General features: G+C 38.7%; 1 protein-coding gene across 4 annotated transcripts in view; it reads right to left on the reverse strand.

The window, feature by feature from the left end:
* LOC127497603 (glutamate receptor ionotropic, kainate 5-like) overlaps positions 1-7589 on the reverse strand; it is a 72776-nt gene extending 65187 nt beyond the window's left edge. For 3 of the 4 annotated variants that reach the window (XR_007925583.1, XM_051866172.1, XM_051866174.1), the window contains exons 1-3: positions 7246-7587; positions 6963-7053; positions 523-1725 (exon numbers count right to left, since the gene is read on the reverse strand). The gene's annotated coding sequence lies outside the window, so the exon portion shown is untranslated. Of the gene's footprint in view, positions 1-522; positions 1726-6962; positions 7054-7245 lie in introns of all 4 variants that reach the window. The other variant, XM_051866173.1, reaches the window with a different exon arrangement.
* Positions 7590-12013: the final 4424 nt, after the last annotated feature.

Consider the following 12013-nt stretch of genomic DNA (forward strand, 5'->3'; position numbering starts at 1 on the left):
AACAGTTTTCTCACATTCCAATCTGGATCCCAAATGTGAACGAGAAGCTCAAATAGGCCTATTACATGCCTGCCTACAAAAACACATAAATGCACTCCATTTACTCAGAAGAGGATATTCAGGCCCGCAGAGCACTGTAGGAAGTGTATATGGTGGGAGTGTGTGGTGATGTTATTCATAGTTCACTGGGCTGTTTAAGGGCACATCCCTATTCGGTTTCAGGTGATGGAGGGAGTCGGATCGTCCCAATCCTCACACAATAAAGGTTACACAATAGGAAACAAAACAAATGAGTGGAACTTTATCTAATGGGCAGTGACAGAGTAAGGTGGGCGTCACAGCAATAAAAGGCTCATATTGTCTGCAAAGCAAAAACACATGTACGATCACTTCAAGCGTACCATGTTACATGACCGGCAAAACAAACCAGCTTAAAACCTTTTAAGCCTAAACAACTGTTAAAGATTCATTCCAAATGCTCACTCATGCACACACTCACACAGCAAGAATAAAAATACTCACAGAATGAAGCAGACCTTGTCAGGAACAGGGTGCCATGGATTGCCGTGGTAACAAGTGAACGCAGTCCTCTGGGGAATCGCAACACGTCTTCTAGGATGACAGGTTGAAAGTCACAGAAATGGAGTGGTGTGGAGAGTCTCAAAGGAGAAGGTATTCCAGCTAGAAATGATCCATCTGAGAGCCCTTCACAGGCTGTGATTCTTATAATAATCCATTTCGATGGGACAAAAGTAGTTTTTTCTTTCAGCACTCAGAGGAAAAGGAACATGCCCCAATGGGCATCAAAAATATGGTGACAAAAAACTGAAGTGTTACTTTTACTTATTTATTTATTTTTTGCTATATCCGTCTCTCTCTTGCGCGCTGTTAATGTTGACCCTGCCAGCTCCAACACAAAAATTGGAGGGAGCGACAATAATGGCCAATTCTGAGAATTCTGCACTCCAAGAGACAATCACACGCTCTCGCATGCATATTCGCACACAAATGCGCTCTCCTGCGCACACATAGCGGCTTCAGTTCTCCTCCGATGTCTAGCTGCCTCTTCCTGTCAGCTCTCTGCACAAACCCTCATCCATTGCTGCACAGACCTTCTGAGTCTCACATACACGCACATAAACTCTTTAACTCAAATGCTCCAAGACCAGTCAGCACTTTCACCCTGCTTTGCTGTGCCGCCTCACTCTACCTTACACGTTATTGCTTTTAGTTTCACAGCGAATCGTTCTTCGGGCCCACCTGCCACATTTTATGAAGGGAGCATTGACTTGAGCAAAGAAACTAGAATAGATTAAAAACATATAGTGAAAGATATGAAGTCTGAGAGCAAAAATCCTCCAGAATAAGTTGAGCTCAAGTGTCTGAGAGGATGAAATGATTAAGGAGCCCAGCACTCGGGTGGAGATTTGGAGAGCGGCTCACACTCGGTTCTCCCGCACCCTCATCAATCCAGCTATCCCTCCAATTCCCACGGCTCCTCCCTTCAGGAGTTCAGGAATGAGCTTTGGCACACCAGACACTCCCTCTCTCCTCCGAATGGCACCTCTAGGACAGAGGTGGGTCGAGTTATGGCTGCTCCGAGGTCCGTGGAAGCAAACAGAGCTGAGGCTGACGCCAGGGAGAGGAGGGGCGTCACATCTGTCGCCACGCTGAGAATTTCCTCATCAGCTCATCAGAGTCTTGTGGCCTTGCGTTGCTTAAGACCTGAGGAAAAACAGCGAGAAATATTCACAATCAATTATTCATTATACTGTAGTACAGACGGCAACCTTCAATACTGATATGACTACTACGAGGGAGTTTTGAAACACCATACAGATTTTTATGAATTAAAACCACAGTTTCATTATAGTACTTACCGGCTCACATTAGTCACAATAGTAATTCAGTTACACCACGCATTTATATTACAGTATATACCAGTGTCAATATAATTCATGTAATGTTATTGAATGGATGTGCTCATACGTGACAAGACAATTACATTGCAATCAATATCCAATCAAAACACAGTCTCATTATCACACAATAAAACCAGTGAATTACTGTACTAAACTGACATTAGCTACTACTAATAAAGTCTAACTAATGTCAGGGATAGATAGTCATAACCATATTTACTTCCTTAATGCACGTTCCTGCTCTTATTGTGAAGGATTCATTGGTGCAGATTATTCCAAATCAAAGAAATTGTCTTTAATAAGTAATAACTTGTAAATCTTTAATTAAAAAGAAACATCTTTGCTTTGCTGTTGATATGTTGGCAACACAGGCTATCAGATATGTTAATCAGTAGCCAAATAACTACTTAGGCAATGTTTGAACAAACTAAAATTCAAGTTTGGCTTCATTCTAGCATTTAACTCACTTTTCCTGATCCAGTCATTTGCTGTTGGATAAAATGAATTCCAAAATCTTTTTTGTATCATCTTTCACTTGAAAATCAATATTAGAAACTAAAAATGGGTTGAGATCAGGCTTTCACTTAGACTAATAATAAAATGTGTTAATAATAAACAAACATGCAACAAACTAAGGATTTGTAGCAGATTTGAGCGGACCTGGTCATGGGTTCCCTGACTGACTAAATGTAAGTGGTGATGTCACATAGCAGCCTCATCAGAGCGCAAAACTCTCTTGTGAGATGGACTGCTCTATAAATATGAAAGGAGCAGGTAATTAAAGGTGGATCCCAGGCGTAGAGCTGCTCTATCCAGATTCTTATTTCCATACAATTCTCCATGTCATGCTTTGATTATGAGGGTGCCTCTCTCATCAGCTGGACTGATATGAAGGGTAGGAGGGGGAGAGGAAAGGGGTGAAGGGAGAGGGAAAAAGAGTGATGAGAGATGGGAGAGGAAGCGACATGGACGGTGGCAGAGTGAGAATGAGACGTTAAAAAAGGACTGCATTAAAAAGATAAAAAAAAAAAGGACAGGAGAGGTCACACAGAGGTGTAGAGACAAAGAGGAAGAGACAGACAGAGACAGAGGGACAGTGAGAGAAGTGTAGAGACAGAATAAGAGAATAACTAATGGGGAGGTCAGTTATGCAGCTCTTGCAGCAAAATTCATATTTGAGCAGCACACCCTCAGAAACCAATTACAGCTTTAACCATTAAAGGGCAGGAACATAAAAAAAGAAAAAAGAAAAACTGATATTTTCCTAAACATTAGAAGTTAAATAATGAAATTTCACATTTTTTCTTCACAATTAACATTTTTTTTAAATTTAATTTTTTTATTTTTTTTATTTAACAGTTTATGGGCCAGATTTACTAACAGCATGCATCAGCGCAAACCCTCTTTTGCCGTTAAAAAACTACTGTCAGGATTTACTGAAGACACACAGTGAAAGATTAGTGCTGAAAAGGCGTGGACAGAGTTAATTTTGCGGCTGACCTTATTCCATATACATTTGTAGGAGTTTTGTAGATTGCGTTGGTCATTATGGAAATGATCTGGCTGCGTCTGTATTCTTCAAGTTGCGCGTTCCACTCCCATTGGTGCTTTTTTGGAATGGCGCTCTCACGCTAATTTGCCGGTTAGTAAATCTGGCCCTATATGTCTAAAAGATATCAACACTTACTTGACCTCAAAGTCAGTGGTCTTCAGTGGCTTGATTGTTTCAATCCCCTATACCTAGTGTGTAACTCGTTCCACATCATTGAATGATACCCCAAATCATGCTGCTTGTTGAGAAAGATGTGATATAGCTGATCAGAACCAAAATATTATATGCCCAGTTTCATAGACGAGGCTTAAGCCTAACCCTAGTCTCAGACTAAATTGCATGTTTGAGGTGTCTTAACTGAAAGCAACTTGCACTGACATAAATATATCGGTGCCATTGTTTTGTCTCAGGATGCAGACAAGTAATGTTTTTTTTTCTAAGGCACATTTATAAAAGCTACTTAAATGTCCTAATTTAACTAAGGCCTACACCTGGCTTAATCTAAGCCTTGTCTGAGTCTTAAAGGATTAGTTCACTTCTGAATGAAATTATCAGGATAATTTGCTCACTCCCATGTCATCCAAGATGTTCATGTCTTTCTTTCTTCAGTCGAAAAGAAATTAAGGGTTTTGAGGAAAAAATTCCAATATTTTTCTTCATATAGTGGAGTGGGGTTCACAGGGTGAAAGGTCCTTGTCTAGCGAAATGATCGGTCATTTTTTAAAAAATAAAATAAAAATTGATATACTTTTTAACCACAAATGCTTGTCTTGCACTGCTCTGCGATGCGCCACACATTACGTTGAGAGGTCACACGTGACGTAGGCGGAAGTGAAGTGAACTAATCCTTCAAGGTGTGGTCACTTTAGCAAAATTTTGTGGGCAAAAAGGTCCATTGTCTATTGTCAAAAGAGTGTAGTGTTGTAGTATGAAGCACATGTCACACAGAAGTCAACTACACACCAAGCAGATTTCTATTGGTCAATGCGGCGAATCCATGTGACCAACTTCACAAAATCATCATGGGGAAACCTTTCGACCTCACAGGAAATTCCCATTCTTGTCGATTCCTATTGAAATAACTGGATTTTGCTCTTAAAAACTCAACGAACAACAGTAAATGTGACCAAAAATTTATTGTTGGGTTATTTTTATTTGGTTAGGAAGCAACCACCCAGCAACCACTCAGTTTCCTGGCAAACGCAGAGCAATTTTCCAACACCTATTTAAAACATCTTAGCAACAAAGCAATACCCTGCCAACCACCTAGGACTGTGGAAGTAATTTTGACATGGGACATTTTGACATTATTTTTTAAAGCTAGCTTTTAATCACAATTAATTTAATCACCATTATTTAGCTTAAATTACATAATTACCTTTAAACTGACAATTGAAATCAAAAAATGAAATGAAAGAATAACATAAATCTGCTTGGTGTGTAGTTTACTTCTGTGTGAAATCTGCTTCATACTACATCACAACACTCTTAACAATAGACAATGGACCTTTTTGCCCACAAAATTTCCGCATCTTAAGACTCTATGGCCTGGTTTCACAGACAAGGCTTACATGAAGCCAAGACTAGGCCTTAGTTAAAATAAGTGAAGAGGCAGAAAGAGCGAAGGGAAGTGTGAGGGGATCACTGTGAAGGGCTACAGTCCTGACATTGGTGTCACTCTTGCTTATCACACATGTCACTCTCAGGAGGGACTTACTCAAATCCGCCTCTTTCTTCTCCATTTCCATCCCTTCCTCCTATTGCTTGGACCATCCATCCCCTCAGCCCCCCTGCTCTCTCACTCCTTCTACCAACACAGACAAGTCATTCTTCATACTCACACACCTATAAGCAAAAGGCTGAAGGTCCGCTGACTCACATACCCTGTAAAACAGTTAATAAGGCTAGAAGGGGGTGAGACGCAGGGGAAGATGGACACTAAAATATGACCAGGCCTGAACTGTGACCTTTTTAAAGCTCTCTAAAATGCTACTGATCAATACACAACCATCCATGCACACATAATCCCATGGGAGCATTTAGCATGTTAGCACACTGTCACTTGTGTGAGAGTGAGAAGGTGAGATCTGGTGTGTGTGTGTGTGTATCAGGTGGAAAGACACACTGACAAAAGGGTAGAAATCTGGATCGATGTAATGTGAGAAATCCACATCTGAGGCACCAGACAAGAGCTGCCATGTTCTCTTCACACACACACAGAAGTGCAGAAAATGTGAAAAAGAGCTACATGTGAGTGAGCTGGATCTGGCTGTTAACAGTGAGCAACAGTGTCCACCACACAGATATAACAGAGAGACACACAAACACACACACACAAACAGCAGCAGTGCCAATGTGTGCAACAGGAAAGATTTCTGCCTTCACCCTGAATATAAACTAAGTATGGAAATGACTGCACAAAAATGACTGTTTCTTCTTAATCAGTTTTTGTCTTGTTTTAAGGATCTAAACATCCTTAACAAGATCAGCTGACTTGAGAAAATAAATAAATAAATAAATATATATAAATATATATATATATATATATATATATATATATATATTTTTTTTTTTTTTTTTTTTTTTTTTTTTTTTTTTGCCTCATCGGTCCCATATTGTAAGCATAAGTAAAACTACAAAAAAAAAAATCCAAAAACAAACATACTTTTTTATTTTAAGAATAAATGTAACAATTTAATGAGGTTTATGCTTAAAACAAGAAAAAAATAATGAAAAATATGTACTTAATTCAAAACACATTCTCTGAAAATAATAAGCCTGTTATCTCAAAAAATATTTAAAATAAAATTAATCTTGTTTTAAGTATGTTTAGATATTTATTTAAATACAAAACAACAATATTAATTAAAAAATAGTTTTCTTTTTGGCATTTATTTGTTGGTGCTTTAAGCATAAATCTACAAAATAAATTGAAGTTTATGCGTAAAACAAGAAAAACTAAATGTCAATGGGGTAAAGAAACCTACTTCAAGATATATTCTTTGAAAACATACTGCATTATCTAACAAAACAACTAAAAAAATATTTTAAATGATCTTAAATGAAACACATCTTGTTTTAAGGTTGTTTAAATAGCTTTCCTGGAAACCTAGGCAAAATACTGATTTAGAAAATGATTATTTCCAGTGTAGGAATGAGTAAAGAATCAGGATAGAGAAGAGAAGAGGGGCAACCAATACTACCAAATTTTCTCAAAATGTGCGAATAGAAGAAGACAGCCAGCTCTCTCTGACTCAGACTAGAGGATGGAAGAAGAATAAAAAACAGGGAGATCAGGAAACAGGGGAAGAGGGGAGAAAATCTGAACGGTGCACTGAGATTTAACGAAACAGCAAATTAGAAATTCATCAAGAGTGATGCCAGAGGACATCTATGACAGGGAGATGAAGCAAAAAGAGAGGACTTCAGACAGATCTAGAGAAAAACCAGAAGGCTAGAGAGAGCGTGAGAGGCTGTTGAAAACTCACCCCTGTGTGAGAGTGGTCCTCCTCAGGTTAACACAATCCCTGCTCTGTGGAGCCATTCTGAGCAGAGCCTGTTTGGAGGACTGCACACTGTCTACAGAATACCAATCACACGCCGGCAACACACACACACACAGTCAGTCAGTCAACGGCATGACATACTCTTTCACTCAGTGTTTCAAAAGCAAGGCACCACAACACCGTAGTTGAGCTTTAAGAGCTGTGAATAATACGGTCATAATGGAACAAGCTGTGATCTGACACAAACACACACACAGATACCCACGGTGAGACACAGTTCCAATGACGACCCCAGTGATGGGGGACAACAGGCCGATCTGCTCAGGAACTGAAGATGAGAGGATCGTGTGAAGCTCCTTCAGTGCGCCTCCTCTTTTCTTCTGTCTTCTCACACACTCTCTTCAGCGTCGAGCATCAAGAGGCTCTGCAATGTTTCTCTTCCACCCTCTGTCCTTTTCTCCTTTGCTTTCCTTTCTTTTTCAAGTCCCTGACAATGTTCATAGCTGTAATTCCAAAGCACAGCAGTGCAAGCTGCATTCACTCTGACTCCCCTCCCTTCCTCATATGCGCGCTCTCTCTCTCTCTCTCTCTCTCTCTCTCTCTCTCTCTCTCTCTCAGCTCATTGTATCCCTATACCTCCTCTGCTCTCCCTCCAATCCAATCAGCTCTTACTCCTTCCTACAGCCCTTTTCTCCATTTTTCTCTCCTCCTCATCTTTTTTCAAAGACAAATATCAGCCAGCATCAGTGAGATCACTATCTTCTCTGACAAGTATTTAAATAAGTGAAGAAAACGGTCACAAAAGTAAAACACTTGACGTGCCTTGACGCAGCACAGGTAGTAGATGTCACAATGCCAACTCAGACTACACATATACTGATAGTACTTGAATACACAGAACAGGCTGACTAACTATGAGATACCCAACAGGTTATACATTTTCTAATATTCATTGAAAACTAGTGATTTCTCTCATAAAGCTTAATAGAATAATTATTATTATAATTACTTCATTAATTAAAATATTTATTTTTATCATTTTTAATTTTAGATGTTTTCAATTATTGATTTTTAATTTCATTCAATAAAATGTATATATACACATAAATACATTCACATATATACAGAAACATTTGTATATTATTGTATCTATTATTTCTATTAATTATATTAACGACAATAATGTATTATGAATTTATTATTTTATATTTTTTTAAAATATATTATATTTTTAATATTATATTTAAAATATACTTTTTATAATAACCTATATAATATATTTTTTGTCATTCTAATTTTATTTTACCTTTATTCTTATACAAAAAAAAAAAGTTTCATTTCATTTGACACAAATGGAAAAACAAATGAAATAATCTAATTGGTTTACATTCTGATTCCACAAGCACATAATTGACGATACTGACCCAAACTATTCACTTCTAATTATCTGCTAACCATCTTTTGCGTGGTGTGTCTCTTTAAGGGTTGTCATGTGCACCTGTTGTTAAGCAGGAGTCCCCCTCACTGCAGCCCTGTTTGTCTACACACTGGAGATTCATCCCACCCTTTCTCTCTCTCTCTCTCTCTCTCTCTCTCTCTCTCTGAAATGGCTAAATATGCATTCAACAGCTGTCTCTCCACCTCTGCTCTGCTCTGCAGCCTCATCAGCGCAGAATCCCCTTTTGATGCAACCGAACACAGACTTTCCAATAAGACACGAGACGCAAATCTGCGCAGGGATGACGGCGTTTCAAAGCCTCGTGTTCTATACCTGTAACCGGTGGTAAACCCTTGAATATAGCCCTCATTTCCATAAGATTTCCTTGTTATTCTTACAGAGACAAGCAGAAACCCAAGGGTACAAGGCTGAGAGAGAGAGAGAGGAGGGACTGAATGGGAGGGGAAAGAGAGACAGAGACGGAAAGGAAAAAGGAAGAGGAATGATGGAGTGAATTGGAAGAGGGGTGAGGGAATGGAGGAAGGATAGGGAGAAGGAGGGAATGGGAAAAGGAAAGAGAGAGAGAGAATTGACATTCAGCCTGTGCACTGTGCCTCACTGGTGGAATAATGATTAGCTACTCAGTATTCCAGTCACACAGCCTCTACAATAAATGGGGGGAAAGAGGGGGAGTGAGAGAGAGAGAGAGAGAGAGAGAGAGAGAGAGAGAGAGAGAGAGAGAGAGAGAGAGAGAGAGAGAGAGAGAGAATAGCGGTGTAACAGGAAGGACTGGCAGACAGACTTAGAGCATGTGTGAGAGAGAACGAGAGAGAAATAGACCCGACTAGACCAGATAAGCATGACAAACCTTTCAACAGGAGGCTGTGCACACATGTAGCCATTTCAAAAACACACATGAGCATAACATGGCATTTCCCAGCTATGCCAAAGCCAGCATATGATAGCTCTCTTAGCATACCCCCATCTCATTCATCATGTTTAGCCCCTCTCTCTCGCTCTGAAACACACAAAGACAAAGGGTCAGAATAATCCATGAGGGCCAAAGCATCATTTCCACATACAAACAAGCTCATGTGTCTCTTTTGTTAATGAATACATATATACACTGCAGTTCGGGCAGCATCACACATACATACGCTGCAGTACGGATATAGCACACACACATCCACAGAGGGGCAACACACAAGGGGGAACACTCTGTCAAAGTCACAGTAGGTACAGCTACCTCAGCAAAGAGACAGACGCAGAGAGAGAGAGGACTTATATACACACACCACAAAAAATACGCATCATCTTCCAAATATCTTTATCATTTAAATACAAAACAAACTTCGGTGCACTGAAGTCGCTCACTGAATGAGTAAAACTGCTGTAGTAGAATCAGGGTCAGGCGTTTGCGGTCCATCTATACCAGACACTCGTAGTCTTTACTCACTGGTGTATTGTAAGGTCAGCAGGTTTCAGCTCAACACTGAATATGCAGCCTCACGGCTTGTACTCATGGGCAGATATTTATAGAATTTACAAGATTAAAAAAAACAAGGATAAGTGCGACCAAAACGGTTTTGTTCTTGAAGGCTTGATTTTGACTGAGCAAATTACACAGCTTGTTTCTCTCCAGTTTTTTGGTGATAATATTTGATCAGTTTATCATCACTGCATGATTCTTAAAATTTTCTTGTATAAAACATCTTAGATTTTCTCAGAAATCTGATTTAGGCAGCAAACATTAAATTAATATTCCAGGTTAAGTGCAGGTTAAGCTCAATCAACAGCATTTGTGCCATAATGTTGATTACCACAAAAAATAATTACAACTGTTCACTCATTTTCTTTTAAAGAAAAAGCAAAACTCAAGGTTACGGTGAGGCGCTTACAAAGGAAGTACATAGCCATTTTTTGAAGGACTTAAATGGCAGAATTATAAAGCTTATAATTTAAATAAACACAAACTAATTCTAACTTGTGTATAGTTTCAGCTATAAAGTTGTTTTAGAGTTTTAGGCATTGTCTTGGCAACAAAAGTTGTAAAATTAGACTTTACATAACACATACTATATCATGTTAATGTCATATCATATATCAAGTGTTAAGCAGGGTTTGAAATGTACGTTTTCACTCACTAGACAATTTGGCTACAAAATGTTTTATTTTCCGGCCAATTCAGAACTTCTTAGCCAAAACAAAAACATCAGGAATACCCCAGATTGTAATCCAGAAAATCACTTAGATTTAAATATTAAAGCTGCAGTCCGTAAGTTTTGCCTCTTTGTCGCCATCTCTGTATGAAACCTGCAATTGCAGTTATTTGTGAATTATCGCGCATTGTGCCTAATGTTTGCTGTCAGTCATCACATCGGTGTGGATAATGTACTTCAGAATCACAGACTTGGAAGTATGACCAAAATAAGAATTTTCACTGGAAAATGTCATCTGAACAAGTAACATGTCTGCCACTTTTGTTCCGACCAACTGAGAAAAAAAGCAATAAATTGTGCTGTCAATGGTGATTAAATCTAATGATCTCTTAGCTCAGATCACACTCGGATCACAAACCATGCAAATTATTATTACTGTTATAATTTGTTCTCAAATTGTTAATGTTAACAACATCAGCATTGCGTGACTATGTGTATTTGGTGTGTATTAGCATTACCTAAAGATTTCAATTTCTGTTACCACTCTGTGTTTTTTTGTTTTTGACTACGGGTGAATCTCCAGTTGTCACTGATGATTGTCATTTGGACTTTCTGGATTACAATCCACCATTCAAATGATAAGTTTAATTATTGCAGCTGCTGTGAGAAAAGGCTATAAATGATCTGACGCCTGTAGCATCCTCCACATGCTATATAGCCTACTAGCTGGGACTCCTCCTTTATGTAAACAGACGTGACGTAATGACGCAAAGACGAATGGCGGCATGATTGAACTTCCCGTGGAAACCCACCAGTACCACCCGAATTAGAAAACATTATTACAAGCTTACCGTTGTGAATCGGGCTAAGGTAAGGAGATAGTTTTGAACACTGGCTGGTTATGTACTAGCTCATTAAATCTGATTACGGGTATCATAAAATAAAATAGACAACATTCTCAATGACTCTTATAAAACAGCATTTATTTAATTGTATTTTTTTTTTTTTTTTTTTTAAACAATGTATTCGAATTGAAAGACGTGGTGCTTCTCGTCCAGTGTGCACCCTCGACCCTCTTTACTCTTCGTTGGAGGCTCCTAGTTGAAGGACATTTTATTGTCAATTTATGAATCATAACCTGCCAAACTGGCTACTGTGCGAAACGTGTTGCCCAGCTTAACTTGCACTGAACCTAGAATATTCCTATTGGTTCGATAACATCCATTATAGCCCATTCAGCATGGTTCAAAAACAACTGTGTTATCAAGTACGCTGTTAACAGAAGGTAGATTCAATCAAAAGCATTTTGTATAAATCGATTATCTTATTTATTTGTCCCCCAAAGCAGTTCAATGACAAAAAAGACTGCTGGTGCATCTTAAATTGCCAAATTGCCCATTTGCATGAAGGTCACGCAGTAATTGCTAGACAAAGTC

The sequence above is a fragment of the Ctenopharyngodon idella genome, chromosome 16, assembly GCF_019924925.1.
Source record: "Ctenopharyngodon idella isolate HZGC_01 chromosome 16, HZGC01, whole genome shotgun sequence".
Taxonomy (NCBI): Eukaryota; Metazoa; Chordata; class Actinopteri; order Cypriniformes; family Xenocyprididae; genus Ctenopharyngodon; species Ctenopharyngodon idella.